Source organism: Myripristis murdjan, chromosome 1 (assembly GCF_902150065.1).
Source record: "Myripristis murdjan chromosome 1, fMyrMur1.1, whole genome shotgun sequence".
Lineage (NCBI taxonomy): Eukaryota > Metazoa > Chordata > Actinopteri > Holocentriformes > Holocentridae > Myripristis > Myripristis murdjan.
Window position 1 is genome coordinate 18,114,457 of NC_043980.1, and position 16,245 is coordinate 18,130,701.

Below are 16,245 nucleotides of genomic sequence, written 5' to 3' on the forward strand. Positions count from 1 at the left end.
TTTCTTAATATTTTGTTGGACTCCATGGTTAATGGTTTCTGAAAGTATCACTAGGAGCAGCCTCTGCAAAAAATGACTAGCTTTTTTTCTCTCAAGGGAAATTGTAAAAGACATCCCAATTAAATATTTTCTTTGTAAGTCTCTCTGCAGACATAAGCACCAAACAACTGCAACATGTTTCCCTTATGCCTTACTCTACATAGCTTCCAGCCCATAATCACCATTAATGGCTAGAGCTGGGCTGAGCCTGTGTGTACTCAGTAAACTACAAATGGCTCTAATCTGAATGGCATTACATTGGGTATGATCCCTACATCCCCAAATGCCACAAGCCTAAAGGACAAGCACGTGCTTCATGTAGTTTGGTTTGAGATATTTAAGATCTTTGCACGACTTCATCCTCTCCGCAGCTCAACCCAAAGCCCTGTCTCATACTTTAATGAGATTCAACACCCGCCTCATGACTCAAATATTCATCTAAAGTAAACTACAGATATATCTTCTACAATGATAACTGATAACCTCCAAAGCAAAATTTAAAGGAGGTTCTCTCATTTTTCTCTCGTTTTTTCATCAGGCTCTAACCCTTTGAACCATGTCTTTGTATTAGCCAACATACTTTGAAGATTATATCCTGTTTCAGCTTTGCGGATTACATCATTAGTGTACATAAGTTTCCCCAGTATCAGATTTTCCACTCTAATCCCCAACTTTATATTCTTCATTTCAATGGCTAGGTTGTTCATATAGCTTGCATTATGAGTAGGTGACAAAATATACCCTGTTAAACTTTAAAAGGCCTAGAAAAAACAGGTTGTTCTGAAGCCGCTATTATGCACACATGGTATTGGGTCAAAGGAGATAAATCTTCTAGTGTGACTGAAATCTCCCATTAATGCCAAACTTCATCTGTTTCCCTGAGAGAGGACCCCTATTCAGCCTTCTTCTGGTTTTCTGGAAGTCAATAAAACTGGTTTACCCTCCAAACTTCCTGCATTCCTGCATGCAACCTATGTGTAACAACCAATAAGATGAATGAAAACAATACAAGATGTTCATTAGCTTACTCTCCCCGATTTTAAGATTAAATCAAATTTCTAATCATATACAGTAGGCCTTATGGCTGAAAATGAAGTGGATTAAATTTACCAAACGCACTATGTAAGAGGAAAGTGTTGTGAGCACTACTTGAGACTGGCCGGCAGCTCTTTTCATTCCCTATTTCAGGGGTTAGACCCAGCAAGAGTAATGACATATTGATTAAAATGTGAACTGCACAGAGTTTATCATAAAGTGAAACAAGGGAATATATCAGATAGATGCAATGTGATTTTTTTTCCAATGATCGGAGGTGAAAAGTGCTGAGGGAGGCTCTGTGTGTAACTGGCTAGGAAGTTAACAAAAAGGCAAGTTATGATGCCAGTATTTCCCATGTCAGTATAAAGGACCATTTCCTAAATACATGAAATTAAGTAACCTTCAAAATATTCAGAAACAGATTATCGAAGTCTGTCCGTCTGTCTGTTCTGCAAAAAGTTAACAGTTTCAACTTCATGCAACTAAGTGTGACACAACTTTTCAGTTCAATGCAAGGGGTAACATGCAGTGCAACTTTGACTAAACTAAGCTGAGGGAAAAAAGTTTCAAACTGCGACATCAGCCTAACTCCTAAACATTCCTGAACAATTCTGCTTATTTGTGCCTGCATTAACCAAGGAAATATATCAGCTGCAAATCCCCCAATCATTCCAACAATAACTACTTTGTTTCTGTTGAATATCCACTTTTCCCTTTCATCGTCTGCTCTCAGTACATCTCTGCCGGAGCTGTCAAAGTCACTGAATAAGTGGCAAAACGCTGGCATCTTTGTAGGGACCGTCTCAACGTCTTTGGCCAGCCACCTTTGCAAAAACTTTGAGCCAGTAGGGGTTTTAGCCCTGGCCTTGCTGTGCTAACTGGAGGATAAGTAAAGACTGGCTGGGCTCCAGCCAGCTGCTGTCTCTGCTCCTCCTGGTTCTCTTACAGAAAAGCTTATGGTTGGGTTGCTGAAGCCAGGGCCCCTCTGTTCAGAGAGATAAAGGGATTCTCGTGCAACTCTGTGGTCATTAAGCTAAGATATATTGCCACTAGGAGAAGAAGAGGCCCAGGGTCTGGAAGGAAATTTTGTGGAAAAGAAAAACTCTTTCATCTGGACAGATTCCAGATCATTAGCCCTTTAGCGTTATCTGCAATACACATTTTTATGTTAGTGATGGGAACGCTCCACTTTGTCTGAATATTGATCGATTCCCTTATTATATTTGCAAATGTTTTGAGCAATGAGCAGATACGTTTATCTGGGGAACGAGGACAAGAATCAAGAGACTGCGGATGGGCCACAAGCGCTACATGTGCCCTTTGGGTAATTAGAGCAGAATTAGATGAATCATTTTTCTCTCACTGTGCCACCTGCAGTTATCATTACTCTAATTCTTGTACAGCTTCCAAAAGATCTGCCAACTTTTCTTTACTTCCAAATCTCAGAAATTATAAAACAAAATATTTACATGGTTCTCATGTGAAACAAAAGGACAGATACAGGGGTTACTGGCATGGATGTGCTCCAGTAAACCTAGCAGAATAAGTAATTTTCTTGAATTGAAGTGCCAAAAACCTACAGCTTTATATCTCTTTAGAGACTATCATAATGTCAGAAAGTGAAAAAGTGAAGCTGTGAAAGCCCTCTCAGCTTTTCTGTCTTCTATTTTGCGAAATGTTTTAGTCTCCACACAGACACATCACACACACCTACACAAACACACACAATAAGTGTGTTAACACTGATTTTTACATTCATGAACATGAGTCTAAAAAGAGAAGCTCAAACTCCTGCAACAAAAAGCTTCAGTACTCAATAGACTGAGGAATATACAGATACGTACATATGCCTGTATAAGTTTTTTTTTTTTTTTTTTTTTAATACATATTATATGGGGTATCCACCACAATAACAGGAAATCTTACAGAACACATAAATAGAATTATCCTCAACAAATAAAATCACCAATCATCTCATCATATATTACATTGTTCACTGTATGTGGATCGCATGTTTTTCTGTGATAGTAGTGACGAAAAGGTAAAAAGGTGATGCACGAAGTTGTAGGATTGAGAACTGCAACATACTTTCACTTTGCCAGTAGTGAGTAAAAATATGCTTTATACGGCAGAAAATATAAGTGACAGCTAACACAACAATGCGTGCAGCCTGAAGTTGGGAAGAGTTGTGAAAAAGTTAAGATGGTTAAAAAAAAAAAAAAAGAATGAGAGAGAATGTGATGTATGTGCATCTGCCTGAGTGCCAGGCAAGCAAGCAGTGAGCCAAGGAGAAAGTAGAAAAGAAAGAAAGAAAGAAAGAAAGAAGGAGGAAAGAAAGAGCACACACATCCAACAGACTCTTCTTTACTCAAGTGTGTGTTAAAGCATCCAGTTAACCACAATGACAATACTCTGCCTACATGAATTATGTGAAACACCGCGGCACAAATTGTGCAACTGAAAATGACAGATGTTTCAGGTACCTTTTCCTGAGCAGAGCATGTTTCTGCTTCAAATCACTAAGCTGCTAATTTGGATTACTGGGTTGGTTCAAAACCTCTATGAAACATCTTATTCATCAAATCGGCAGGTAGTTTCCAAACATCAGAACTGGTGTAAAAATTATGAGAATGATGCAGAGCGACGCGAGGGTGTCTGAAACTAAGACAATATATCCTACATTACTACTTTTCTTATGCTTTCTATCAAGCATGAAACACCAATGGTAACAAGTGCAAACAAGCTTCATGCTATAGTTTCACGCCTGTCAGCTGTGAGCATCTTGGTGGGTAATATAATAGCTGTTTCTATGACTACTGAAACTATTCCACTGTTTGGCTATTATGGCACACTAGGGCTGTCATGATTGTCGTGTCCCAAAGAATTCACAATAACAGTATTATTAAAATGTCTATGGAAAATTTGAAAATAAATAAATAAGTAAATAAATATCACGGTTATCTTCAATGTGGTATATCTCGAAACCCCTAACGGACACATGTAATGTCTCTAAACTTTTAGAAACATGTCATTTACTTGCTGTTAAATAAGAGACAATACCAATCTATTGAAGAAAGAGAAAACAGACAGGCTGAGAGTGCATGCAGCAAATATACAAAATCCATGACATAATTATAGTATCTCTCTCTTTTTTAATCATGCACATAAAATAAAAAATAAAAGCCAACTGGTATTATCATAGGAAAATGTACAATCAGTTGTTAATAGCCATACATCACCACCCAAACACACCATGACAGTGTCTCTTTTATACAAAGAGAGGCACGTAAAGCTGATCACAGCATTATGTGGTTCACGTCAACATTTTTTATTTTTTTTATTTTTTATTACTATTATTATTTTTTTTTTTTTAGGTTCAAGCCTGTGGCCGTGAAAGTAATCAACAGGGCCATCAGCTGCCCCCTAAACCTCCGTCAGTCGGTGTCAGAGAGTTTGTCTGCACTTCAGCCATGACTTATAAAAATCCTCCAGCCACTTACCCAGTTTCACTGGATACGGCTGCTTGCCAGCATTGCTGCCAAGCAATAGCAAGAAAAAGAGGGCAAGAAAGCAAACATTTTAACCAGACAGTGGATTAATAAGTAAGGCTCCGGTGGATTTTCTGAAGAAAAAGAAGACACAAATTCACAGAACAGAGTCAGAAATCCTTAAGCTGACACCGGGTCTCTTTCTGAACCAAAGTCAATATGCCATGTAACCTGCAGGCAAACTACAAGCATAGGTGCTTTTGGACTGTTTACTGATATAACCTGATGAAAGCCCCAACAAAAAGTTCTTTCATTCATATCACACTTCAAATGTCATCTCTAGAGTCCAAATATACAAGATTTCCAGGCACTTAGGCAAAGTGACTTAAACTGCATTCAAGAAGGAAACGGAGCTTGGGGATAAAAGATTTGGTTTTACATTCTGCTCATGGCTGAAAACGCTAATCAGTAATTAATTATGAGTCTAGTGAAATGGCATAAGAAACACTGTGTAATCCAAAACCCACTGAAAGCTGGCTGAGCTTCAGGCAAGTTTTCTCCCCCCTCCATACCAGCGTTGCAATGCCTCACCAGCGATTACTGAGCAAAACAAAACTAGGGAGACTAATGAATATTCATGATATGACATTTGCGAGAATCTCATCATGGAGGCAGCCAATGGCTCTGCATTTAAATGGGAATAACTCAAACATCACCACAAATAGTGAAACTCTGTGGTACCCCTCCAGGGAGTCTAGATGTGTTTGAACTTGAATAGTGGAAATAAAGTGCCAATTACCCTTCTAATTGGGAGTAACAAAGCTGGGCGCCTGTTGTGCTTGCTCCCATGTTTACTGTGTATCTTTAAATCTCCAATTTAAAGGCTCTAATGAGTTCAATTAATTGAATGAGGGGAGTGATTTGGGAATCAGCCCCTTCTGTGTGGTGCTGTAAGCCCAAGGGAAAGAAGTGTTAACCAAATGCCACAACAGACTGCAAACAGAAAATCACACTAACACCCAATAACAGCATTCTTAAATCATGCCTAGATGCATCTCCATAAACACAGGGTATGCTCTCCAAAAGACATCCTGAACCCTCGTCTCTGAACTGGGCAGCTGACTTTTGAATAAATAGGCACTGACAGAAATTAAATACATAAGTAAAGCTCCATGAATGAATAATTTAACAAAGGTGAATGGCTCCTCTGCTGAGCGCACCATCCACCTCAGAGTCGGCTACTTGCTGCACATGTAATGCCACCAGTGTAGGTGGTTCACCTGATTTTAATGCACACGATCAGATCCGACCACCTGATCGAACAGAGATGCATCGCACTACTGTGTGAGGGCAAAATCCAGATCTGCCTCATTGGCAGAGGTCTGTGCTCAGCTTCTAGTTATCTCTGCCAGGTGGCAGCCTGGAGGGATCATGCATTTAGTTGTGTGTGTCTGTCCACAACTAATCCCACATACTACTGGGCCTTTCAGTCTAACATTTTTTGTGCACAGGTATGACTGTGTGATCAAGGATCTCTCATGGTTGTGGTGATTCAAAATGTTTGAAAAATCTGTTTTATACCACAGCTGAGTGCTAACGCCCTCATGTCTTTCCTCTAGGGACAACCAATCATGTCTTGTTGCCACAGCTTCAAACACAGTTACAATTGTGTCTTCTTGCCAGAGATTTAAAAGTTAACCTACATGCCAGAGCATGCTGGCAGATTAATCTGTTGGTATTTTCACCTTGAAATCAACATTTTACATTGCTGGTCTTTTGGGATTATTCCTGTCCAGATTTGCATGACAAGGTAAGACAATTGTGGCTTATTAAATTACAAACAACCATTACAGTATTGTGCTCATTTGAAAAAATTCAATAATGTCAATCAGCAGCTGAAATGTCTTTGTCGGTTAACTTATCAGTTATGGTGGTGATACACTACAACACAAATTGAATGATGTGAGGGAGAAGCACAAACTGCTTGCTGTAGCGGGACAGTATGTAGCGCAGCTCCATGCTGCCTTCACAGGAATGGGACATCAGAATATCATCTATAAAGTGTGATGTGTAAGCTCAGGAAAAACAGACGCTCTTTTCCTTAGTGTTTCCCGTGGAGGAAATGAAAAGTTCCTTCATCTTGAAGGTGTTAATTTCTCCCGAGGTTACACCATAAACACTGTGTTATCGCTGTTGTTACAAATTTACATGAAGGCTGTTCTGCTGTCGGACTTCTCATGAAAGCAGCTTAGTTGTCTGTTGGGTTGTTTGTCTTGTTGGTGAAAGGCGGGCAAATTTATGCTTAGTTGTGCCTGTTTATTAGTCCACGTCTGACATTTTTGTGTTGTTATTTTTCGATGGGGGTAAATTTTTACAAAAAATGTATCATCTATTTTTCGGCATCTATTTTTCAGCACTTGTAACATGTTTGTGCAAAAAAGGGGTTATTGCATTTTGTTCAATGAACATGGCCCTGCAGCCTCATGCCCTTTTATGGGGATTGGCACGGCACATGCTTTCAATTAGCGAGGACAATGGGATTCATCATTATAAAAACACAGGTGCCAACAATTCAGTGGTCTAACAACATGTCATGAATCTGATGTAGACTCTTCTTAGAACCTTGCTCAAGAACAAAGTTAAGAAAAAGCATATAAAGATATTGGTGAATGAAGTCCAATACGCAGACCATCAACATTGTACATTAACGCATGAAGCCCTTGGTCAATAAACAATTAGCTTCCGTATGACTAGTATGTTTCATTTGCTGTGCTGCATTTACAACCTGCTACTCTGTCGACCCTCACAGATCTAAGCCAGTACAATGCAATTACTTATCACAGTGAGGACCAGCATAACAAATTAATATTTTGTTAGAAAATAATACTACTGATTACTGCTGCAAAATAATCAGTGACTTCTGTTGAAAGGCCTAGATATCAAAATGAATGGTCCAAAAACTGGCTCAGTTTGCCAACTAATCACTGATATGTTTGTAAAAACCTTTTTATTCTTCCAGAGGTGAAGGCGAAGGTGCTGTGAGCATTGGGATTTGTCTGGCATTTTGTGCAGGCTGTTTTGGCTTAAGCCTTTGAAAACACTAATGTCAATTTATCTATCTGACAAAGAGGCAAGGCTATGGTATTTGGCCTTTTTTGAAAGGGCAAACGATAAGAGAGCACAATATTAGATGAATTCAGTAGTTTCAGTAGTTCAGTGCAATGCAATGTCTTGTAATAAACAAATAAGAGCTTCAGTTTCTTACAAAAAACAAAGTGAAGACCGGCTCTGTTTTTTTTTTCTTTTATTTTGTCTAACATCTCTGAGCTACACAAAACTATTGTATTCCTGTCATACACCATATGCACACACATATGCGTGTGTGTGCATGTATAGATAGACAGATTAAATACACAGATTGCTAGATTCACATACTGTAGCATACCACTAACTTGCATAACGTTTGTATGACCACTATCCATTGTATTACTATATTATATTTATATTAGTATACTGCAATGGCATACTATAACTTAGTGGTATAGTCCAAGTATAGTTTGCAGAGATTTTTTTTTTTTTTTTAATTATTTAAACCATACATGATGCATTGCACTCATATCATCACTGCATAAACTACATATAGATAGACTGTAGAGGATAGGTTTAAACAAACAAACAAACAAACAAACAAATATACTCACTCACTGTATTACAACAATGTAATTTTCCCTAACAGGAACAAATGACAATGTTTATTTTTTAAGTCACAAATGCAATATTAGTCAATTAAAACTTCAGAATGTGACAAAAGTGTATGATATGTAAATGTCATTCAGTTTTCTAACACAGACAAACTGAACAAGTCATATTGTTTTCCGGATAAAGAACTTCAGTCAGCTGGTTTGGTCCTTACATTACACTTTTAAAAGGTTGGCTATAAAGTGGTGCCTGCGTGTATGTGTGTGAAGGAAAAGACAGCAAGCCCATCCAGGGTCCTGAGCCTCACCCTCCACCTGATCACCTTTGGCATCTGTCTGACAGGAGTCAAATGAGGGCAGGCACATTTTGACAGGTATCTGCCAGGTAGAAGGACCAATTCTCCTCCTCCTTCACTATCTCTTCCCTTCCTTTCCTCTCATCTTGTGCCCTGACTTTGACCTCTTCCCTTGTCGCGTTCAAGACCTCCCACCAAACCAACAGACAAACTGACAGGTGTGCAAAACCCAAAGAGAGAGAGAGAGAGAGAGAGAGAGAGAGAGAGAGAGAGAGAGAGAGAGAGAGAGAGAGAGAGAGAGAGAGAGAGAGAGAGAGAGAAATAACAATTTTCTCCAGACTAACATGTTCCAGTGATACACAGGCCAACAGCTAAAGAGATCTTTCCCCTGCAGTTGCCCACTGTGCATCTCACAGCAGAGCTTAGCTGTTTAAATTTATACCCACCTGACCACTGGACAAGAAAAGAAGCAATCCACATCAAATCTAACTCTGCTGGCTGACTTAAAGGACCGATGCCAGCCTTTTTTATGTTTCTGGTAACTGAGGAGGTTCCTCATGTTAGTCAAGTCTTAGGGGTGCCCACATTTACTTTTGTGAGAATAGGGATATCAATAAGGATTGCTGTGGTCACACCTGTGGTCATGGTGTGGCCTATCATGCGTCAAATTCAAATAGATAAATACTACGCATATACAGTAGTGTTCAAATAAATTATTTGTCAAATAAGCTTTTTTTATATAATATAAAAGGTAAACCATTTATAGTTAGATTTGCATGGTTTGTAGTGTGAATAAGAGAATACATATATTTTATGGCTGCTGTATTTTGTCTTGAAAAAGGCTTAACATGGTCAGAAATCAGGTTAGATGTGCATTACCGCAAGCCAGTGAGGAGAAATTCAGCATCAAAATCTCAGCTCAAGCAGTTTTCAATAAATGGCTTAGGTTTGTCTTTTGTTTTAGCTAATGTCATCTGTTTTTTTTTTTTCCTTTGTGATGGACAAGGTCAGTGTTAGTCAGTTTATGAACCACAAGAACCACAAGACATCTCATGGCTTATTTTTATATGAAGAACAATGATGACACTTAGGCTAATACAAATGCAATGCAGATATGCAGACTAAAATGTACTTCTTCCTCTTCTCACACAGTCAACTATCTTCAGCTCTGCTCCAACCTCTTGATGGAATACACTTGGGTTTAATTAAGATTGGATTAAGCTTCAGCGAACATAATTAACAATGATAATTGTTTCTACAAATAGGCATCTTACATAAGCAGATCTAATACAAGGTGAATTGCAATGTCTGTGTTGAAGTATGGACCGACTGTTTAAGAAACACATTTTAATAAGAGGGTGATCAACCTATTTAGTAATCAAGTGCAATCTCCTTTGTTTACTGCACCGACAGGATTCAGCACTGAGAAGTCTGCATGCAGTGGTTCTCTCTAAACACCAGTCACCAAGCCTTTGCCATGTAATTTTAATTCAAATCTAGTAAAGATTAATGCACCAGAGCAAACAATATATGTCGAAAAAGATACTGAAAGTACTTTACTGAGCTAGAGTACAGCACAGCCAAGAGAACATGGACCGTGGCCAGACAGCATCCAGTCAATATCCAGCCTAAATTATGACGATTTACGTGAAATTCGTAAATCTGGACTAGTATCAAAGGCAGCTAATTATTTTCTGCCAAGCTCAACAGAGGGGAGACAACATGCCTGAGGGGAATTCCCACACATAACCACAGACAGCCAAACTAATTTAACTAACTTATTTAATGCTGGGTGAAGTACAAACAACAACACTCTATGCATGGGCCTCACAACTATTTAGATATTAATGGGACAGATTTCTTGTTTTTGTTTAATTCACAATCAATTTCTTGCCATTTTAGACCATCTCCTTCAACTTAATCTACACAAAGAGTTTTAATTAATCCTACAACCAGGGCTTCAGTCAGAAAATTACACTTTACTTACATTTTCCAGATGCCCCACAATGGATCAATCTCTGACTCAGCATCTTGTGCTCTTTTCAACCTCAGGCTTCTTTTAATCAAAGTAAACAAACTTGGCTGAATGTGAAATGCTTAAGAAACCATCAAAGTGAACATTAATCAATTGTGCGGTTGTCTTTTTTTTTTTTTTTTTTACCTCTACGAGTTACTTAATAATTATGCCAAGCATTTTGCAAACTTTTCTATGGATATGCACACACTTCCTCCTGACAGATGTGAAGCTAAAATGCTTTGCAAAAGGAAGACTAGATGGATGCCATGGATTAACTACAACAAGAGCAGTGTGTCAAGAGGGATTCAATGGTAAACAGAGACAAGATGCAACTCACGCTACACTGCACTCGTGTTAATCACATCACATGACGACTGATATAATGGTTGTGCTCCGACGGCTGAGACATGAGCCGCCACAGAATGTGTCTGTGAACGTGATAACTCTGATACTGTTCATTCAAATAACTTCAAATTTGCTGTGCACAGTCATGACTCCTAGAGCGAGGACTGTAGTGATTTTGGTGACCCCATGACCTTTCCCCTGGCACCACTGCCAAAGCAAACACAAGTTATTTAAGGCAAAGGAAGCATTAGGGGATACAGCAAACAGCACATGCCTATTTATATGTGAGTGTCGAATAGTTGTACACATCTCCAATTATCACAAACGCTGTTGTAAATACTTGAGAATTTAGAGAAAACCATTATATTCTAAGTTTCAGATTGGGTGCAATGAACCTGTCTGGTCTGCTGGCCTTTGCATCTTGCAACAGCTATCTCTGTAAATGTGATGTGAATTTGACAAATTTGGGGGAAAAAAATACATTTACAAAAATCTTCCTGGGTGGGAACAAACCCTCTTGTGAAGACCACCCAGGTAAAACCTATGAATGGGAAACACTGGGATCTACTGTGTGTCACTGTACTCCAAGCAGCTTTCATAAAATGCAGTCCCTGCACATAAAAAGCCGACTGACAAGAGTCTGCTCTTGAAAACCAGTTTCAGGGGCATCTTTCCTCATCACTAATGTAATGATTGTTTTGAACATTGAAATTACAGGATGCAGACAAAAAGGACTGTTTTAAAATTTGGACCGCTGTCTCCCTTATTTGTGAGGCCTGTGCTGTATCAGTACACCTTTATAGAAAACACAGTAAAGCAGAACTGCATAAATCACACTATGAGACAGGAGGAAACTTTTTTTAAAGAGAGAAACAGCAAACATCTACCTCCTCAGTGATCCATTTGGAAGTTGTTAATGGACTGATATTCTAGCTTTGATGCATTTTACAGAGAGGACTCACCATTTCCAGACTGCATGACAGGCAAGGATCACAAAGCTATCTGGTACACTAAACATGACAGATGTTTAACTACTCATTAGACCAGTGTGCAGAAGAGAGAGCAAGCAGAGAGTTGCAAAGTGTGGGCTAAGACTACCGGTGTGGATAAACTTTATATTGGCATTAGCAACTTGAGAAAGAGGATGTTTTTCTTATGTGGGAGTGGAAGGTTTCAGCTGAGCTGCGGCAACATGACTTCAAAAACATGTTCTGATGCTGCCTCACCTTAGCTACAACTTGGCAGAGGCTGTAAATCCACTGAACTCTGCATGGCTGAGCCTGTGCATATATTTTACATTAGTGAACTGGTTACAAAACGTATGATCCCTCCCAGGTTGTGCCTGTGTGCATTTGGATTCATGTTGTGCTTGTAAAGTGACGATGGATAGCATCAACTGTGGTAGCAAAGTAGTAACTATTTGATGATTAATAATGACCATAAGGCTCATTGTTCAGCCCCTCCGCCCTGGCCCCTCACACATCCGCCAAATACACAAAAAAATATTTCACACCAGTCAAAGGGGGATTTTGTGAAATCTCAATCTCATCTGTGCTGTAGCCGAGGCGCAGAGACGGAGACAAATAGAGCTGGGTTTCAATCCAGCGTTTCAACTTCTGTCATACTCTGGTAACCTTAGACAAAGACATGGAAGCTCATCTCATCTCCTTGTACCAAAACAAGCCCACAGAATCTAATGGCAGCATGTCTCAAGCATGACAAGTATGCAATTCCCTCAGGCCCCCTGCCCCCTTTTTTCTTACACTCCATTGTTTCTCAGCCATTTTCCCTTCCCTTGTTTTCTCCTGATAACCCTTGTCTTTCCTCGTGCTGTCTCATCCTTATCTCAATCTCTCATTGTCATACACTCCATCATTCTGCCACTCCCTCGATCCTTCATCCCGTACCTCCCCTCTCTTTATTAAGTGAAGCGCCAGAGACATGAAGCCAGATGTGTTATACAATGCTGTTCACATTGCCAGTTACCTGTCTGCAGACAGCCCCCATCACAATTAGCAAAACAGCCCTATTCACACATAGGACAAAAACAACAGTGTGCACAGAGGTCCCTTTGTTTCTTCCACTGTATGCACTGTGCACTGAGCCCCTGTGTGTAGGATTCATTATCACATAATGCAAATAAGTGGAGAAGGTACTTGAAGGTGAACTTGAAGCCATGTATGAAATAACATACAGCTTTTATAGGGGAGCATGTCTGTATATGGTTTACCCCTGTGTTTTGTGGGTGTGAAAACATATGTGAGAGATAAAGTTCAGCTTTTATTTGCAAGTGTTGGCGGGTGTGTTTGCACACATAAATAAGACATAGGCTAAAGCTTTCAGAGGTGTGTGTTGTTATATCTGTTTTGTAAGTGCAGAAACGGTATGTGAGGGGATAAGTGCTACTATTTTGTGTATGCGTAGGTGTGTGTCTAGGCGTTTATTCAGACAGATGGGAGAGCCCACACGCTGGGGTTCAGGAGACAAATTGGCTGTGCCTTGTCTCTACTCTCTAATTACTGTGGTGCCACAACACAAGGGCTACCTACCCACCAGCCTAATATTGCAAAAGGAGTTATCAACAGTGCCTTTTATCATACTAGGAGTCAACAAAAGTGGGACAACTAAAAAGTGCTCTCTCACTCCATGATTCTCACAATGAAAACAGGCACACTGCCCACATTATCAAGAGCACTTGTGTTCAGGTGTTAGGCGGGAGTTTGGGACAGAAATAGACGCTGAACTCTGACTATATGGAAATTATTCACAATGGCCTGCAAATGATTGTAGAAGTAGAATTACTGTATGCTCTTTGGTGAGTGGATGCCTTCTAGGGATTAACTTTTGCTACTCACAACTTTCCACATTAGTTAAAACTAAGGAAAGAAAGAAAGTGATGAAGAGCAAGAACTATAAGAGCTCTTAAGATATCCAGTGTAAGATCATGTAATTGTCTGTTATCAGATACCTCAATCTCAACTGTTCTCATGCATGCTTGCACATGCTTTAGAACAGAACAGAATAGAATAGGATAGAATAGAATAGAATAGAATAGAATAGAATAGGATAGATTAGAATAGAATAGAATAGAACAGAATGGGATTCTGTGGTCCACTAGGGTGCAAGATTTTCTTTGGTAGTCCGGCAGTTCATTAACACATATAATCAATAATTCATAAGCACCAAAACACACAGCATCAAGCCAATCACAACAAGGACTACTCTAGATAGTAAAATATAATACACAAGCTATTCAAGTTAAAGTGTCTGGTGATCTAAGCTAGCTGGATTCATGTTTGCAATTTTTTTTTTTTTTTTACCCGATATTTATCCGGGGTAGATTTGCTGCGCACATGTGCTTTCTTCCAGCAAAGCCCTGCTGCACATTCACACATTTACATTCCACACATCGACACCTGGGAGCTGCCCAGTGCAACCACAGAGAGGGAGAGGAGAGCTCTGCTCATCCACTCCCCCAATCCATATTTTTCCTGCAGGTCCAGGGCTCAAACTGATGACCTTCTGGTCACGAGCCCATTTCTCCAACCCTTAGTCCACAGCTTCCCAAGAATTACTCAAGACTTCATTATGACATTTGACAGCACAAATAGCATTGCAAGATAAAGTTGAAAATTAAATATCTAAGTGCTGAGCAGGCTAACTACAGTTGGGATCTTTAACATATGTTATCATTGCCAGAGCTATCATGTAACATCTGCCAACAATTTGCATCACAAACTGAGAGAACAGAGGATGTGAAGATCCTCTGTGATACAGAGCCGCAACACTGCACTACAGCAGTGACACTCGCATCACAGACATGTAACGTCTCACTAATAAGAAGGGGAAAAGTAGAGGGCAAGAGAAAGGGAGAGAGAAAAACACTGAGATTTCATTTCTCCGCTTCAACAGTGGCACCTGGGGCGGCAATCAACAGATACTGTTCTCACTGCAACCAGTATCTCCTAAGGCACATACACCAGTCTGACATTTCAGAAAAGACGTTTGGGTGCTTTGTGTGTATGTGTTTGAGTGTGTGTGTGTACGTGTTATTTCTGTTGCTGAGGCATCTGCTTCTGTGACAGACCTGCTTCACACCTAACCGCAGCACGAGCAGGATAACACATCAATGCAAGCCTTAAAAGTCATTATGGGCACTAATAGGAAAATGCATCACAGAATAGTGAGGCTGAATTAAAAGATTCACTATGTAGGGCTGGGCAATATATCAATATCTTGTTGATATCGTGATATGGAACTCGATCATGTCTGGGATTTCAGATGTTGCAATATTGTGATATTGTATGAGTGATGTCATTCTTCTGCATTACAGTAAAGAAATGCAATTCTCTGAACTTATTAGACTGTTCTAGCTGTCTCTTGGTCATCATATCCTCATATATCAATCTCGTGTGTAAATATCTTACAGACATTCCTGCAATATTGTAATAATATCAATATTTAGGTCCGCGGTTCTCAAATGATAGTACACATACCCCTAGGGGTACACTGGGGTATTGCAGGAGGTATGTGAGATTTTTTTTTTAATTGTTAATTTTAAAAAATAGCAGTCATGCATAATTCCTAAAATAATTAGCCTACACTATAATAAGTTCAATAAAAATGTAAATATAAGTTTGATAAACCATATTTTATTTTATACTCAGTATTCCCTTCGGGTTTACCAAAGGTGTCAAATGTGTGTTTCTTTTTTTCAGTCTGCTGCCGTTGTTGTCGAGTGAGGACGTTTGTTCACTAAGACGAGGAAGCCAGACAAAAAAAGTGGATGCGGGGTTAAATGTAGTGATGATACAGCTGAAAGCAAGGAGAAAGAAGTGGAAAAGATACAAAAACAGTCAATAAAAATCATCAGTATCAGGTTGTTGACTCAGTCACAGATGGTGCTGTATTAGATCTGTTTATATAGGCTTACTTTCCACAATTGCTTTCTTTCAATGGTCAGGGGGTACTTGGCTGAAAAAATATTTCAAAGGGGTTAAATTAATGAAAAAAAGATTGAGAGACACTGATTTAGGCATTTGGTCAAAGATATCATGCTACTGTTATGTGTTAGAGACTAATATTTTTCTTTTGGTGTGGCAAGTTGCCACTGGAACTCACTGAGCCACAGCAGCAGAAGGTTTAATGCAAATATTTATGCATGTGTCGTGCTCCTCCTCCATATATCAATGGTATTTGTTTTGACTTTGGCCCAGTAATGGGGACGAGGAGGGAGGTAAGGGAAGATGAAGAGGCACACATATGGAGCAACAGAGGGAGGTAAAGAGGATGAAAGGAGGACAGGGTAATGCCAATAGAATGAA

At 39.4% G+C, this 16,245-nt stretch overlaps 1 protein-coding gene across 2 annotated transcripts in view; it reads right to left on the bottom strand.

The window, feature by feature from the left end:
* Positions 1-16,245, bottom strand: part of gstcd (glutathione S-transferase, C-terminal domain containing) — a 57,135-nt gene that overhangs the window by 34,752 nt on the left and 6,138 nt on the right. The window lies entirely within an intron of this gene.